Below are 16,780 nucleotides of genomic sequence, written 5' to 3' on the forward strand. Positions count from 1 at the left end.
CTGATTTGGGAAGTGGCCTCTGTCATGCCACACGTCCCCGTGTACGTGTGATCTGTTTCTGGGGTCATTCTTTTGTTCCACTGCCCTATTTCTTTCTTCTTGCACTGGTACCATACCATTTTAATTACTGTAGCTTTAGACCATTTCTTAATTTCTGATCGGGTGAATTTCTCCTCTTTGTTCTTTTTCAAAATATCTTAGCTACTCAAAGTCCCTTACCCTTTCATGCACATTTCTGTCAAGTTCCCTCTAAGTTCTGCTGGAATTTTTACTGCATTTGGAATAAATATACAGATTAATTTTGGGGACAATTAAACACTTCAAGTTGTGCCATCCTTGAACAAGGATATTTCTCCATTTATTTGTCTTCTTTCTCCATAAAGGTTTTGTGCAGTCTTTGTTAGATTAATTCCTAGTTGTTTATAGTTTTTGTAATGTCGTGAACAGTGTCTTATTGATTTTTAAAGAAAACTTTCTGATTGATTATTGTGGTATAGAGGACAGCAACTGGTTTTTGTTTACTGATGTTGAAACTGGCAGGCCTGCTAAATGTCACTAATTTTACTGGTTAACTTGATTCTGTTGATTTCTCAGGAGACAGTCTCATATGCAAAAAAGTGACCCTTTTGTTTGCTCCCTTCCTTCCACCGCTTATTCTGGAGTGCCTCGTTTTGTCATCCGGAACCTCGAGGACTCTGCATAGTGGCAATGATGGCCTGCCTTCGTCTCCTGGTCTCAGAGGGTGTGCCTGCCGGAGAGTTTTAGTGGAAGCTTTAATCAGGTTAGGGAACTACCTTAACTCCGTTTTCCCTAGTTTTCTGAGAGTTTTTGTCATAAACACAGGTGTTAGCCTTTAGCAAATACTTTTCCTTAAAATCTATTCGTGTCCATGCAATTTTTATCCCTGGTCCATGAATGGGCTAACATTGATTGATGCTGTGATGTTGAATCATCCTTTCATTCTGGGATAAAGTCTTCATTGTCTTGTACAATAAAAATACTGTTTGGGGGCCGGCCCTGTGGCCGAGTGGTTAAGTTTGTGCACTCGTCTTTGATGGCCTGGAGTTCAATGGTTCAGATCCTGGGCGTGGACCTACACACTGCTCATCAAGCCATGCTATGGCGGCATCCCACATAGAAAAAGTAGAATGACCTACAACTATGTACTGGGGCTTTGGGGAGGGGAGAGAAAAAAAAGAAAGATTGGCAACATATATTTGCTCAGGGCCACTCTTCGTCACCAGAAAAAAAAAAAATTGTTGGATTTGATGTACAGTTTTCAGATCTGTGTTATTAAATGAAATTGGCCTATAATTTTCTTATCCTTACCCAGTTGGAATTGAGGTTATGTAAAATCGGTTAAAATAGTTCTGGAATCATTTGTACAAGATGAGGATTATCCGTATCTCCTTTTGGTAGGGCTCACCTGTAAGACCGTTGGGCCTGAGACAGCACGTGGTCTGGGCGGCCTTTCCCATCTCACCTGCCTTGTTGTTGGTCTGTCCAGGTTTCTCTGTTCTTACACCAATTTTGGCATTTTATAATTTTCTAGAAATGTATCCATTTCATCTAGGTTTCAAAACTTACTGTTGTATTATTGGCCATAATGTTTTTGTTATTCTTTTACATCTGTTTTTAGCTCTAGCTATTTCTGATTTTCTTCCTACATTCTCCATTTTTGAATTTGTCTAAATTTTTCGTTTTTATTTTCCATCTCATATGGAATTCTGTTTACCTTATTAATCGTTAAAAGAACGGCAGCTTTCACTCTTTTTAACTCCTTGTCTTTTTTGTTTGCATGGCTGATTGCTCACCTTTATTTCACTGTCTCTGTGAGGCCACTCTCTTCTCCTAACTTCTTTTTTTGAACGCTCAGCTTTTAATTGAATTCTTTCTTGTCTCTGATAAATGTATTCAAAGCCGTAACATTTCTTCTGTGTCACTTTAGCCGTATTCCACAAATTTTCACACGTAGCGATTTCATTTTTATTCAGTTTGTAATTTTGTTTTCGGTTTGTAATTTTCCTGATAATTTCCCCTTTAACCGAAGGGTTATATAATAGTATATTTCCTAGATTTTTGACATTTTCCTTTAATAACTTTTCCGATGTCCATTTTTATTGCATATTATCAGAGAACACAGTTGACATGATGCCGATTAGTTTGGACTGTTTAAGAGACCTTTTTGGTGTGTTTGCTCATGGCAGATTTTTGTAAATGTTCTATATGTGCTCAAAAAGAACGTGATTTTTGTTTGGGTATATTTTTTCACTGTGTGTATTATTTTGAGCTTATTCATGTTACATGAGTCTGTGTCTTTGCTAATTTTTTTCCGATGGTTTTCACACTTGTATTAAGGCTATCATGTCAGATGCATATATGATCATGTCTTTTTAGCTTCCTGATTTCTTGTTCCTTTTTCTGGTGTCTTTGTAGACTCTTCATCCTTTATGATGTTTTTCACCTTAAATTCTGTTTGCTTTGATATTAAAATTATTCTTCTTTTCTTTTCTTTTTTTGTTTCTATTTGCCTGATAAAGCTTTGTCTCTTCCATTATTTCCAGTCTTTCTATAGCCTCTTGCTTTAAATGTGTCTATTATAGATATACCATGCAGGATTTTGTTTTTTAAACCCAGGCTGAGAGTCTTTGATTAGTGGATTTAACTGGTGCACATTGATGGTAATTGTGATTATATTAGGACTTATGCAGTATTATTTTGTTTTCTTATCCTATTACTTTTGGGGGGTATCTTTTCTTGTATTATTGGGTTGAATTTTCTTCTGCTGGATTTTAAAATTGTGCGATTTATTTTATTCTTCTAGAGTTCAGAATCTGGATGGTTCCTGAAATTATTAAAACCCATTCCTGTGTTTCTTTATTCCCGTCAGTTTCTGAAGTTTGTCCATATCTGTCCCATTTCCTGTGCCCGCAGCCTCTCTCTCCTCTGCTGGTTTTTACGGTGCTCATCTTGAGTTCTCCTTCAGTGGCTCCGTTAGCTCTGCTTTCTCTGTGCAGGCTGTTGGGTTAGTTGGTCTCTCCTAGTGTTTCTCCTTCCGGCTCTTCTCCCGGTGACCCAGCTGATCCTTTGCCCCTGAGGGGAAGAGTTAAGGCCGCAGCTTATCAGCCCAGGAGTTTGGTGGAGAGGGGTGTGCCTTAGGCTAGAGGGCTTGTGGGGTTGTGGGGGTGGGGAGTGTGTGTGTGTGTGGGGGGGGCACATGCGCACGCACAGTTAGGCCCCTCAGGACCTCCTGGGGCCCTGCTCCAGTCACCTGTTTTCCTGGGGCTGCCTCCCTCTGCTGTTGTTTCGGGATCACCCCGGGTGGGGGAGGTCACCCTCAGAGATTCTGATTCTGTTAGTCTGGGGTTGGCGATGGTATTTTTAAAAAGGTTCTCATGACAGGAGTGGGGCACGGTATAGCCTGGCCATGACTTGACCGTCATCGAAGTTGGGAGCTGGGTACTTAACGGGTTCTTTTACTGTTTGCGTCTGAGGTACTGTCTGTACAGCTAAAATTCTGACTACCTCCTGGCTAAGCCCCACTGGCCCTGCCCACGGTGTGGCATAGAGGCTGGGGCTCCGGGCCCTCTCCCAAGCCTGTTGGAAACCTAGCTCCTTTCTACACACAGTTCTGATAGTACCACTGATCTGCTTTGCAAGGTCCTAACACGTTAAAATAGCAAATGGGAAGCAGGTGAGGGAAGTTCTTGTCGGCTTGAGAGCAGGAGGAGACAGAAAGGCGGGAGGATTGCAGGCAGGGCTGTGCCTGTGTGGGGGAAGGGGCGGGTCCCCCGTGCGGCTGTTGGGGATGTAGGGACTCACTGCCGCTTTCGGTGCTGACCTTCGGTAGGATTCGAAATGACTCCGCGATGTACCTGGTGTTTGCACCAATGTTGTCATGAATGTCGGGGCCAAGCCCGAAGACAAGCACTTCTTTGGAAAATGAACTTTGGGGAGCCTCTCCTCCACTCCTTGGGCCGGATCCACAATGTCCTGTCACCTGGAAATGGCAGCCCTTGGTGCTTGAGATCGAGGGGTTGTCTAGATGGCCCGCCTTTGGGATGTGCCCAGAACCATCAACTGCCCACCCCCAGCTGAGGGCGCTCTGGCCTGGGCGGCCAACAACCCGGGTGCCTTGCAATCTCTGCTCTTCCATTTGTTAGCTATGTGCCTCTGGGTGCTTAACCTGCTCCTCCGTAAAATGGGGCTGGCAAAACTCCCTGCTTTATAGGGGATTTGCTAAGACTCCACTTAGGACAATGCCTGATGGACGTTCCTAAGTTTTTTTTTAGCCTCAAAATGAAAGAGCCAAGGAGACTATTGTGGTATCAGCAGCTCACCAGCGGAGCCCTCCTGGTATTAAATAAAGCATGACAGTGGCGGTACCCAGCCTGGGAGGTCGTGTGTCACAGTGTCAGCATCAATGCCTGGGCCGCCCGGGTCACTGGGTGCATCTCAGTGTTGTGTTAGTTACTATTTTTACTTCTTTTATGCTTTTCCCCAGAGATTTTTTCCCCTTACATGATTAAAAATATCTGCTTACACGTTAAACCCAATTCATTTTGAATAATGTATTTTTTAAGGAAGCCTGCTTCTGGGTGTGAGTAACTTCCACGTCAGATGATCAGTGGGCAAATGAAAAATGTGAGTCACACGATACTTGCACCTTTGATTTTTCCCATTTGGTGGCAAACTTCAGTTTCAAAGTGGAGGTCTTCTTCCATCCAGATGGCAAATGGATTTTTCGGAGGAAGCAACTTGATTCTTGATGTTGATTGAGACGAGTAATTGTTTGAATTTTCTCCTCCTCCGATTTCCTCAGCCTGCTGGGCCTCCACGGGGCCAAATTGAGTTCAGAATTTACCATTCTGTGCAAAGTGAGGCTCTGTGCTAATGGACTGTGCTTAACTCTAAGGAGGAGAACAATTTCCAGTAGCTTCTTAAATGTATGGCACGTAGAAGACCAAATGTGCAGAGACCGACAGAATCCTTGTAAGGTGTCCTTCTGTCTGGAGAGCTTGCTCTCTCTAGTGATTGCCGACAGCGATGAGCAGGACACAGTGATTGTGCCCTGTGACTTACATGTTGGGCTCTGCGTTTTGTTTTCTTGGCCAAGATCTTGAAGACTGTTTCCAAGTAGGTGTTTCGTCCCTGGCAGCAGGTCTGGGGGGCCCTTGCGTGGTCAGTCCTGTCTTGTTCTGAGGGAGCTGAGTGAGCTGTGGGAGAGGGGCAGAGGGTGAAGGTTGGTTCATCTTAGCCTTCCCTCCTTTATCACGTAGTTTGAATGGAGTGGCAGGATTGCGTGAATTTCAAACGCAGCAAATTCATATAAAACACACTTTGATCTGACTTAGATATATAATGGAGGGAAACGTGAAATTTGGAGAAAGTGGTACAAGAGTTGTACCAAGTATGATCAGCAAGGATATCAGAAGCAGGGTCAGAGAGGTCACTGTTAGAAAATCTTGGATGACGAAGACAAAAGAACTCAGTGCCAGGCAGGGGCCCAGGGCTGTGGGAAGGGCCCAGGGCTGCCCTTCCAGGCCTGGCAGCCGCGGCCCGCCTCTGGGGAGGCCTGAGCTGACAGCCCCCTCCGCCTGCCATTCTGAACCCAGGTTGGAGCCAAACTTCCAGGTTCAGCCTTTAGAAAAGGGGCATGGGTGAGAGCGGCTTGGGAGTAAGACAGTTAGAAGGCAGAATTCACACTTTTTCTTGTGGTCCTTATGGTTGTCACGGTTGGGAATTGTTAAGGAACAAAAAAGAAAAAAGAAAGTTCTACATCTTGAGTGTATTTCATTTGAAAATAAAAGTTGTCTAAAGGTAGGCATTGTTTTTGCATCTTTTCTTTCTTTCTGAACACTTATCACAATTCTGGAAGGCTTAGTATTGAGAAGCACCAGCCCCGTCCTCATCCCGCCCTCCGTCCCCGCACCCGGAGCCTCTGTCCGTCTCGCTGGCCCCGGCTCCTCCTCCTGGCCTTTTCCGTGCTGGGTGCTTACTGCTGTGGTGCTGTGAGGTACACCAGGATGTGGCCTCGCCAAAGTCCCCTCCTCCTCTCTCCCCTTCTTCTCGGAGTTGTCGTATTTCTCTTTTTGGGTCAATCGATTTTAAAATACTCAGTGTTTGGATAGCTGCATCTACGTAAATATTAGTTTTCTGTGTACGAACCTAATTTATGCCTAAACTGTCCTCCAGCAATGTAAACCTCTTACAGTGTGGGAACCTATCAGATAGGTAAGTTTCATCTTTTCTTGGTGACACCTCCCCCGGTCCCTTGTTCTTCCGCTTCAGCTGGGGTGGCTGCTGCCAGGCCCGGGGCCCCGCTGCCCTCCTGCTCCCCCTCCCCGTCATTTTGGGACCTCCCTCGCCTCTCTCTTCTTTGGCTCCCCTGTCGTCTGAATTCTGTGGTTTTATCTTTCTCAGTTAATCTCTCCTTCGGGGGGGATCTCCTCCAGTAGCTTCCTGTTAAGGGGTGTCCATATCTGCGGCCCAGCAGGGTCTTCATTCTGTTCTCCCACCATCGCGGCCCAGGGTAGCATTCCAGGCTGGAAAGCAGTGCCCTCGGGACCGGAAAGATGGCCAATTGTTCTTCTAGCTTCCAGGATTCCCCTAGTCCAGGGCGGTCTGTTTTCCCGCCCTTTTGCTGTTTCTCTCTAATCCCTTTGAGAGGCGTCGTCGCCGCCTTCACCTTCTCGGGTGCATGAGGATGTGCCCCGTGGGTCTCCTTTTCTTCCCCGGGACGCGCTATTCAGATGTTGGGCTTCATGAACTTACCTGCTATTTGTCCTCACCTTTCATTTTTCATGTCTTTATCTCTTTTGATATATTTTCTGGGGAAATTTGTCAACTTTCTGATCTTTCTGGATCTTTGTCTGTCGTATTTTTAGCCTGCTTGCTTTCTGGTTCTCTGAATGTTCCGTTCGTATGACCCGGTCGTGTTTCACAGGGGCCGGGTCGTCTTTTGTCTCCCTGGCTCTGCTCGCCACCTTCTTTAAAAAAGTTTTCTTCTGTTCTCTACATTGACTTGTCTTTGTTTTTACCTTTTAGAATGTTTGTGAAAAAACATTATTTAAACATGTAAACAATTGTATGTGGCACGGTTTGGTTACAAAGAATGTAATTAACACCCGTGAACTCTGCCCTCAACCCAAAAACCAGGGCATTACCAGTAATTTGCATCCGCCTGTGGACTCCTGCCACTCCTGTTTCCCTGCCTGTCTATCCAGGACAGGTGACCGCCAACCTACGTTTGGTTTTTGGTGAGGAAGATTGGCCCTGAGCTAACATCTGTTTTCAATTTTCCTCTGTTTTTTTTTTTCTTTTTGCTCCCCAAAGCCCCCCAGTACATAGCTGTATATCCTATTTGTAGGTCCTTTTAGTTCTGCTGTGTGGGACGCCGCCTCAGCATGGCTTGACGAGCGGTGTGTAGGTCCATGCCCGGGATCGGAACCGCAAACCCCGCTGATGTGGAGCACATGAACTTAACCACTACACCACTGGGCCGGCCTCTGTCCTGAGTTTTGTATTTATTATGTCATAGCCTTAAAATAACGTTGTTTTGTCACAAATGTATGTGTGCTTAAATTCTGTGTTTATTGAGCTCTATAAAAACGTTATCATGGGGGGCTGGCCCTGTGGCCAAGTGGTTAAGTTCACGCGCTCCGCTACAGGCAGCCCAGTGTTTCATTGGTTCGAATCCTGGGCGCGGACATGGCACTGCTTGTCAAACCACACTGAGGCAGCATCCCACATGCCACAACGAAGAATATACAACTATGTACTGGGGGGATTTGGGGAGAAAAAGGGAAAAAAAATAAAATCTTTTAAAAAACAAAACAACAAACAAACAAACAAACAAAATGTTATCATGCTTCTCGTGTAGACTTCCGGAGCTTGCCTTTTGGACTCGTTCCGTTGTGAAGATGCCTCTGTGTTGCAGTAAATGTGGTCACTTTTCTCTGATGTTTGTACCCAGTTGTGTGACCAGACCCGCATTTATTATCCTTTCATCTGGTGATTCGTCTCTGCTCCTTTTTTCTGTTTTGGTCCCAGTTAGAGGTTTCCTCAAGTGTCTGGTGACATCCCATCGTCTGTCCCTATATAAGAGCAAGGCACTAGCATGTGGAAGCTCTTTGTGCACGTGTGTTTACATGAGCATGTGTGTCGGGGTGTTTTTGGGGGGCCGTCGACTGGTGGCCTTGACTGTGAGTGATCAGCTCCATGTTTTGTTGGGGGAGTCCCCAGGGTGTCAGTATCTGTGGCTCTTCTCTCTTGGGCTCACAGTTTGTCGGGTGGGAAGCCCTCAGTTTCCCTGCTGGGTGGGGTGGTTGACAGCTGTGCATCTGGCCACCTGTCTTCCAGGAGCCAGGCTGGGGAAGGGCTGGGGATGGTCACTCAGTCCCTTGCACATGGCCTGGAGAAACCGTGTCTTCTGTCAACAGTGGGGAAGGGGGTCCCTAGGCTGCATGAGGGAGGGAGGGGTCTGCCTGCTCCTGTCAATGGCATTTTGCCCACCTTGCACACCCACCTTCCCACGCCCCTGCCGCTCCACCCTCCTGAGCAGTGAGTTTGCGGCCTGCAGTCTCCGGTCTTGAGGCCGAGCTGTGAGCTTCCTCTGGTCTGGTGAGGCCGCTGTGGCTGCTCCAGCAGCTTCCCAGCTTTAGGATTTGGTGGATTTCTCCTTTGCCCCCCCTTTCTTGTTCCCTTTGTCCTGTGAGTTTGGACCTTACTGTTCGGAGGGAGCAGAGACAGCTTGGGTGTCAATCTTCCATATTAAACTGGAAGTCTCATTTGCACAATGCCTGAATTTTTGTATGGAGTAAGGCTGTATGTGGTGACACTGATTTTATAGGAAACAGATCAGGTTTATCTTTCATGGCAATATTTGAGGAGCTCCTTCCAACCAGGCTGCCAGCGAGTGACACGTGATGAACACATGTTGGGATCACCTTTAGAGCGACTTCATGAAACACCGGGATCACCAGTCTCGTTAGTGTAGGAGCCTTAGTTGTGGTGAGAAGAAGGAAGCAGTGCAGGCTTTGGCGCTGAGGCCTGGGTTCAAATCCTGCCTCCATCATTTAGTCGTGGGATGTCTCCACTCCCTCATCTGCAAAAGGCGAGACCTTCCTAACTGGGTTGTTATAAAAGCAAAATGAGAGAATAGACGTGAGGTGCCTGTGGGTAGCTGCTCTGTACATGGGAGCTATTCTTACTTAACCGTAGCATCCTTACTGGACTAAGAAATGACACCCCCATCTCACGTTTATGTGGCACCTCATTCTCCATAGTGGTTCCCACCTGTTTTCTTCACGTACACGCACACACGCCAGGACACAGAAGGACTAAAAACGGACTCGTTTTGCATTGCGATGGTCTGCCGCAGTGGTTGCATCTTCCCTCTCTGTTATTTCGTCTCCTTCCCTCTGGCTTGTAATCTTCCCCAACACGATGACATCTTACTTCCTGCCTTAGAACTCACTCTTCTCCCCTCGTGCAGGGGTGGACCACGTCAGCTCAGGCTCTGCGTCCTTGTGAAACCCTTTCTGCCTGCCCAGCCTCAGGAGCTCCCTCTCCCCTGAAGCCCCACGGCCCTTCGCAGCCTGCCTCCTGCCTCTGCGGTGCTTACTGAGTCCCTTGATCCGGCCTGGGGGTCTTGCCTGCGGGGGCATCCTCAGGTGAGCAACCACACCTGATGTGTGGCCTCCTCCACAGGGCCGGGTCATTTCTCATCGATTGACAGAGAAAAAGATGCTTAGGGAAAGGTCGGGTCTTGCTTGAGTTCCTGGGTGGCACAATAGAAGAGTCATTGATGGGTCTGCAAGGAGTTTCAAGTCACAGCATTCGGTCTGGTACTTTCTCTCTGTTCTCCTCCTGTGTTAAGAAACAGCTTAGGCCAGCTGGACGCGGGCAAGCCGGGCAGAAGTTTTAAGTTATCCACGATGCATGATGACCACGAGGTTATTCCACAGTTGCCGTCTGTTTACTTCGTTAGAGCTGCCTCTTCATCCATTCCCCTCCCTAACTTGACTTCATCCCAGCCGGTGTTTTCCGGTCTCTAATTGAAGGCTCTAGACCTGGGCGGGTCAAGAAGTCGGCGGCTTTGGCAGATGAAGCGGCCCGAGCAGACGCATGTCGTTCCCTCTAGATGGAAACCCCTCACAGGGCTGTGCCTCCCTGCTCGGGACAGACTCAGCCGTGCAATCTCCTTCCTGCAGGCCCGAAGGGAGTGCTTCCTCCTTGTGGTTCTCGACTTCAGAAGCTGCTCCGTTAGACGAAGTTCAACTGTTTCTCCAACTCGCACGACTTTGGGGCAGCTGGTCGCCCTGCTGTGCCACCGTTTCTCGTGCACTTGAGGAAAAGCCTCCTTCTGACCCCCATGAGCACTTTCCAAGGTTTCCTCTTCTCTGCTTCCCTCTTCATCAGTAAACTGAAACCGCTGTCTGGAAGCCGCAGCAGTTCTGTGGTCCCTCCTCGGGCCTCATCCTCCGTGACCTCCCGGTGTCCCCTCCCTCCGTTGCCTCCTTGCCTCCCACACGTGCCGGCTGATCAGGCCCCGGTGCTTGAGCTGGCCCTCCTCTTTTGTGGCCGCGCCTCCGCCATGCTGTGCCTTCTCCTTGGGGCACCCTCCCTCTCCATCCTTCTCCCTCCGCCTCGGAAGTCCTGCCCAGCTCAAGTTCCTGTTTCTCTTTGAACGGCTCCCTTCCGAGCCCCTCTGGCTGATGGAATCGGTCCTCTGAACCCCCAGGTACTCCAGCCCCGCCCTGTGTTTCTGCCTCCCTGCACCCCGTATCACAGCCATCTGGGGCCTGGTGGTGTTCCTCTTCTGGGTGGTCAGCTTATCCACGCAGGGCTGTGCTTGACTCTCAGACTCCAGCACCTCCCACGGTGCCTTGCACATAATAGGCATAGCATTCAATAAATGTCATATTTTTGAAATATCTGTAGAAATAAAAAGACATGGTTTTTTTTTTTTCAGGAGTCAAAATGCATGGCTTTCATCCACTTTCAACACATAAAAGATGTTTTCAACACAGAAAGGCCTTTCACCGCTCTTAATAGTCGGCTTTTGGAATGATGTGGACTAGAATGAAGGATGAGGACGAACGTCTCTGAAATCAGCTGTTTTGAATTAAATAAAGCAGAGCGAGGCTGGAGTCAGGCGAAGCGCGGGGCTGGGCTCTAACCAGTTGAGGATGAACGTGCTGGGCTCCTTAAACTTGGGGGGGGCCGTCTTCCCAGAAACGAGGCAGGGAGGGAGGGACGGCACCTGTCTGGCTCCCACTCCTGCCCTCACGAGGCTGTCACCCCCTTACGGTGACTTGGTTCAGATGACGCTGCCCCTCCTGTGGCTTTGCATAATGGCAAGGAAGGTTTTTTTTGTTTTTGTTTTTTTTTTGGCAGGGATTTTTTTTCCCTAACTGTTCTTCCTGGTGATTTTCAGAGATGAGCTTCATCAGGTTTACTTAACAACCATGAGGGCGAGTTGTAGGAAGGGCGAGGTGGCAGGAGCCCGCCGGGGACCCTCGCTGCCCTGTGGACGTCTGCAGGTGTGTTGGGCGGACTGCGCGTCCCCGTCCCCTGCTCTCCGTGGGTCTGCCTGCTCCACATTGAGCGTGGTGGCTTGGACGTCCTGTGTCCAGCAGCCCCCCCAGCCGCTGTGCAGTAGCCAACTTTGCACAGAAAGTGTACGTTCAGCTAGCCGTAGGAAACCTGATTAAAGAAACTAAATATGAAGCAAGCCTCACTAAGTCCCTACACGACGTGCTGAGCTGACCTCTGTCTCAGGGGGCCCTTGGTCTGTGAAGATGGTGGAGGTGATTTTCCCACCCCGAGGCAGGCTGTTTAATAGACGTCCCCAACACACTAGGGGTTCTCTTCTCCATGCTGGCTGGGGACGGGACGAGGCTGTGCTGTTGGCTGGCTGCTAGAACGAACCCCTGGAAATTCAGGGGCCTCCAGGTCTGCTGGCTTGTGATGAATCGTCTGGACCGCGGTGCAGCTGAATCTGTCTGCTGCCACGTGTTTCCTCCAGCCGGGCTTGTCCCCCGTGGGCAGGTGGCTCTTGGTGCCGGCAGTTCTTGCAGGAGCTGCATTCCTCCGGTAGAGCCAGCCCTTCCCTGGGCGCTGTCAGGACGGTCACCTGGGGCCATTCCAGACCCTGCAGTCCAGTACGGATCAGGCCGTGCGTCAGCGACCCCGGGCTGACGCTTCAGCTGAATGCCGAGAGCACACACCCCAGGCACACCTCAGTACAGTGCTAAGGCCAGGACAAAGAGGAATTTGAAAACCGGACACCGTCTTGCAGTTGTCCGGGGACTGGGCCCACGACCAGGGAGCTTGATTGAAAAAAAAAGTCATATCTAGATGCCTCAAGGTTATGACAAAGCCAGAGCAGCCTGTAACCAAGCAACTGGACAGAAGTCTCGCAAAGAGCGTTTCAGTTTCTGTTTTGGGGGTGCTGGCGGGGGTTCCGCTCTGGAGCCTGACTCTGGTCTGCGTTGGTGGGTTTTACTCTGTTCAGGTCTCAGCCCAGATGTCCCCTCCCCACCCTGTCTGAATGGCAGCCCCTCCCAGCCCCTTGCGCCCCTCTCCTGGACTTTTTCTTCTTTAATGACTTACCGTCACGTGAGCCACTATTTATAACAGCTGTCCCCTCCCTCCCCCTCCGCCCTGTGAACTGTGGCGGCGTAATGAAGGGACACTTGGCCCCTTAGAATGGGAACGGCTTTCTGATCCCAAGAATGTCTTCCTATTTGTTGATGGATCGTGAAAACCGGTACACATCTACTTTTTTTCGCTGAAGAAATCTGGTAACATTAAGCTTTCTAGCTTCAAAGTAGGTCAGATGGCTAATGATTGAAAATGGATTGGCGTCCGGAGTCTTTGGAAATGTAAAGCTGGACTCTGCTGTAGCTTTGTTTCCCTGCTTGTCATTAAGCGGCTCGGGTGGACGCTCAGGTTGCAGGAGCTGCCGACCCAGGGGCTGAGGGCAGAGCTGCGGAGAAACCAAGTGCAGGCGCCCCTCCCTCCACCTGAGAGGCCAGTTTATGATTAACTCAGTGAGTCTAAAAGGCGATTTCTGGGGGCTGAAAACATTCCCTTTGAAAAAATGATTTAAAATTACCAATTGACCGTATCCGGGGCCGAACCTGCATGATTCAGCTCCTTTTAAAAATATCTTTTCTCAACAAATTGCTTCCTTAACATTTTAATTTGTTGATCATGAAGGAAGCTTGCCAAATATTAGCTGTTCTTTTCCGTTTCCTACAGCTTCGAGCTTGCCTTATTTGGCATATTTCAGTGGAACTGTAAGGTCACTCCCTATTTTTCTTCCCAAATAACTATATTTATTACTGTCAAGTATTGGCGGGTTTGATCCAGCTGTCATCAGAATGTTTGGAAATATTGTTTTTTGCCAGAAATGTTGATTTAATGATCTAATACTGACATGGCTTGTTTTCTCTGCTGACTTGATAACTTGTTCAATAAACTCCCCTCTTAGTGAAACCACACTGCTCCTTTTTTTTCCCTCCTGCCGTAAACTTCATGGGCACTGTCTTCAAGACAGTAGTAGAAAGGTGTCTTTTTCTACGTGCCCCCCCCCCCCCCCGCCTTTCTGTCTCTTTCTCTCTTTTCTCTCTTTTTCTCTCTCCTTTTCTTTCTCCGTCTCTCCTCCTCCCTTCCTTGTCTTTCTTTTTTTTTGTGGAGGAGTGGGGTTGGGGGAGGACCTAGATGATAGCAAAGACCCTCCTTGAAGAAGCTAGCATTGCTGCCACTCGGTATTTTGAAGAGTACTTAAGAAAAATTTTTCCGTACGGAAACTTTCAAAAGATACAGCAAAGCAGAGCAACACCTGTGATAAACCCCACCTGTGCCATCGCCAGCTTTGCCAGTTATCAGCTCACGGCCAGTCTAGTTTCATCTCTACCCCCACTTGCTTCTGGAATTTTGAAAAGGATGCCTTTATTTTATCCAGAAATATTTCAGTACGTATCTCTAAAAGATAATGTCTCTATTTTTTTTAAAAACAGCCTAATACCATTATCACATCTGAAAAAATCAGTGGATGATATGAAGCAGGCGTTTTTTCTGCGCGCTGCCGCAGTGAGACAGCCTTGGCTGTCCCCGCAGAGAGGGGCTTGACGCAGAACCCCGCCACGGGGCCAGTGCTGCTGCTGCCCTGGCCGGCCTGGGCCTGGGCCTGGGCCAGGCGCTGCTCTTTCTGAGCCTCCATTTCTTGTCTGTAAGACTGGAGAGTTGCACTCTTTCTTCTGACTCTCAAGGTCTGGAGTCTCTGAGCGTGGGAGGTGCTGGCTGGCTTTGGACCTGGCCTGTCACTCAGCCCGGCGGAGGAGGAGCTGGGCAGGCGCTTCCTGTGCCCGGCAGGTTCCGCGCAGCCCTGTGCTGCCTCATTCCTGCCGGGTGTGGGAGTTTGTCTCTTCCTCCTCCGTTGCATCCTCCAGCGGTTGAATGCGCACTCCTGGCCATCTTTTTTGTCCTGGCAGGTGGTTTCCTGTGCCAGGGATTCTCCTGTATTGCCCGTGCTGATCATCTGAAACCGAGTAATAGCTGATTCTCTAAGTGGAAGATCTGTTTCCATGCTCAGTAGTTAGCTGTTAAGGGTCAGTAACAGGTGTCAGATTTGTAACCCATTTTCACCCCCATCTTTTGGAACTGAAATGTCTCCGTCATCTGAATTTAACAAACTGTCCGGCCCTGCGCCAGGTAGATGCTGGGGCTCCTGGCTCAGTCAGGTGCTGGCTGTGTCTCCAGGAGCTGCCGTCCTGTGGCAAGAGGGCCTGTGCCCAGCGCCGCACACAGCAGGCTGGGCTGGGTGTAGGGTTGGGGGCCCGGGGCTGGGGCAGGGCAGGACGACAGGTCCTGATTTGGTGGTAATGGTACTGCTGGGCCTTGGAGCATGAGTGGGCTTCCCACATATCTGGGCTGGTGGGGGATGGCGTGTAGTCACGTGTCAGTCACGCATAATCCACTGTGGGGTTATAATCACCGTTAACATTGCGATTCATTTCCTTTGGATATTTTTCTGTGAACGTAGGCATTTTTGACATCTACTCACGGAGTCAGTACCTCAAGAAACGTGTAATGAGCCTCTGGCCACGTGCCAGACACTTCTTGGCTCTGGGGTTGGTGGGGAGGGGTCAGGATCATTCTTGCCCTCAGGGAGCCTACATTCTGGTAGGTTTAAGTGATAAATCAGTGTCGGACAGTGGGTGATGTTTGTATTCTGTTTAGTTCACTTTACAAATGACACCAGGCTGCCAGTAGAATAGTCGCCTGCCTTTCAGCCTGCGATTGCCCTTCAGCTTGACAGAGGACAGCAGCCCGTGACGTGTGACCGTCTTCGTGCCAGCCCCTTATGCAGGCTCAGAAGGTGCTCACAAGGCCGGGCGGGCTCAGGACCTGCCCCCTTCCCCTTGGAGTTGCCTGCGAAGGGGTGGGTTTTTCCTCTTTTTGAGTAATGATACTGACCTGGTACGCATTGAGGGAGATATTTAAAATCCTGGTATAATTTGCAACCCAAGTATTTCCTTAAATTGTTTCATTACCAGGGTTGGTGTAGGGGCAATTGTGTTGATTTTCTTACAATTTACAAGGGCTGGGTATATGTTTGGAAATGTCAGACCTGAAGTTTAATGCTCAGAAAAGATACCTCTTACTGTTGGTTTATCTGGAAAATGTGGCTCCAAATTCAAATATATGCCCAAACAGAAGAGCATGTTGAATCCCTCAGTAGCCATTACGCAGCTTCAGGGATTATGTGCTCCTGGCCAACCGTGTTTTAGCTGTGCCTTCTCATTCCCCACCCCAGCTTAGCGTGGAAGCAAATCCCAGACAGCATATCTTATTTCATCATATTTCAGTCTCTCTAAAAGATAAGGACTTGTTTTGTTTTTAAACACAAACACAATACTGTTATCAGATCCCCCCCAAAATGGCAAAAAATCGTTAGTGTCAACTCTCCAGTCCATACTCACATTTCTTTTTTCCCATAAATGTCATAATCTGAAAAAGTTCGTCTGACTCCCAATCCATGGCAGATCCTGGTGTTGGGATGGGTTCGTGCGTCTCGTGGTCTTTGAAGTCTCTCAACTGACCAGTCCCCCCGCCCCCACCCCATGTAATCTATTGCTGGATCTGAAGATCAGATCTGGGTCTTTTTTTTCAGCTGGATTCTGTTTTAGGTGATGGTATATGTTTCCATCAGGAGGTGTATAATGTATGTGTGATGGCAGGGTTGTTTTTTTTCCCCCAATTTTTTAAAATGTAAAATACACGTAAAATTTACTATCATAACTGTTTTGAAGTGTACAGGTCAGTGGTCATAACTCCATTCTCATTGTTGTGTAACCATCACCACCATCCGCCCATAGCACTCTTCATCTTCCCAAACTGAAATGCTGCCCCCGTTCCACACTAACTCCCCAGCCTCCCTCCCCCAGCCCTGGCGCCCACTGTCCTCTCTGTCTCTATGAATGCCTGCTCTAGGGGCCTCATAAGTGGAATCATACACTGTTTGTCCTTTTCTGACTGGCTTATTTCGCTCAGCATAATGTCCTCAAGGTTCATCCATGATGTAACATATGTCAGGGTGTCCTTAATTTTTCAGGCTGAATAATATTCCATTGTATGGATAGACCATATTTTGTTGATGTGTTCCTCCAGGTACGGACACTTGGGTTGCTTCAACATTTTAGCTGTTGTGAATAATGCTGCTGTGAACATGGCTGTACAAATAACTCTTGGAGACTCTGCTGTCAGC

The 16,780-nt window shown here is 48.4% G+C and overlaps 1 protein-coding gene and 1 long non-coding RNA gene across 20 annotated transcripts in view; both read left to right on the forward strand.

Annotated features, from left to right (window-relative positions):
- CUX1 (cut like homeobox 1) overlaps window positions 1-16,780 on the forward strand; it is a 368,961-nt gene that overhangs the window by 27,598 nt on the left and 324,583 nt on the right. The gene's annotated exons all lie outside the window — the stretch shown is intronic.
- On the forward strand, window positions 9,516-13,506 carry LOC139074714 (uncharacterized). The gene is made up of 2 exons (XR_011524390.1): window positions 9,516-10,744; window positions 10,976-13,506. It is a non-coding gene; the product is annotated as an uncharacterized lncRNA (long non-coding RNA).

Source organism: Equus przewalskii, chromosome 12 (genome assembly GCF_037783145.1).
Source record: "Equus przewalskii isolate Varuska chromosome 12, EquPr2, whole genome shotgun sequence".
Taxonomy (NCBI): Eukaryota; Metazoa; Chordata; class Mammalia; order Perissodactyla; family Equidae; genus Equus; species Equus przewalskii.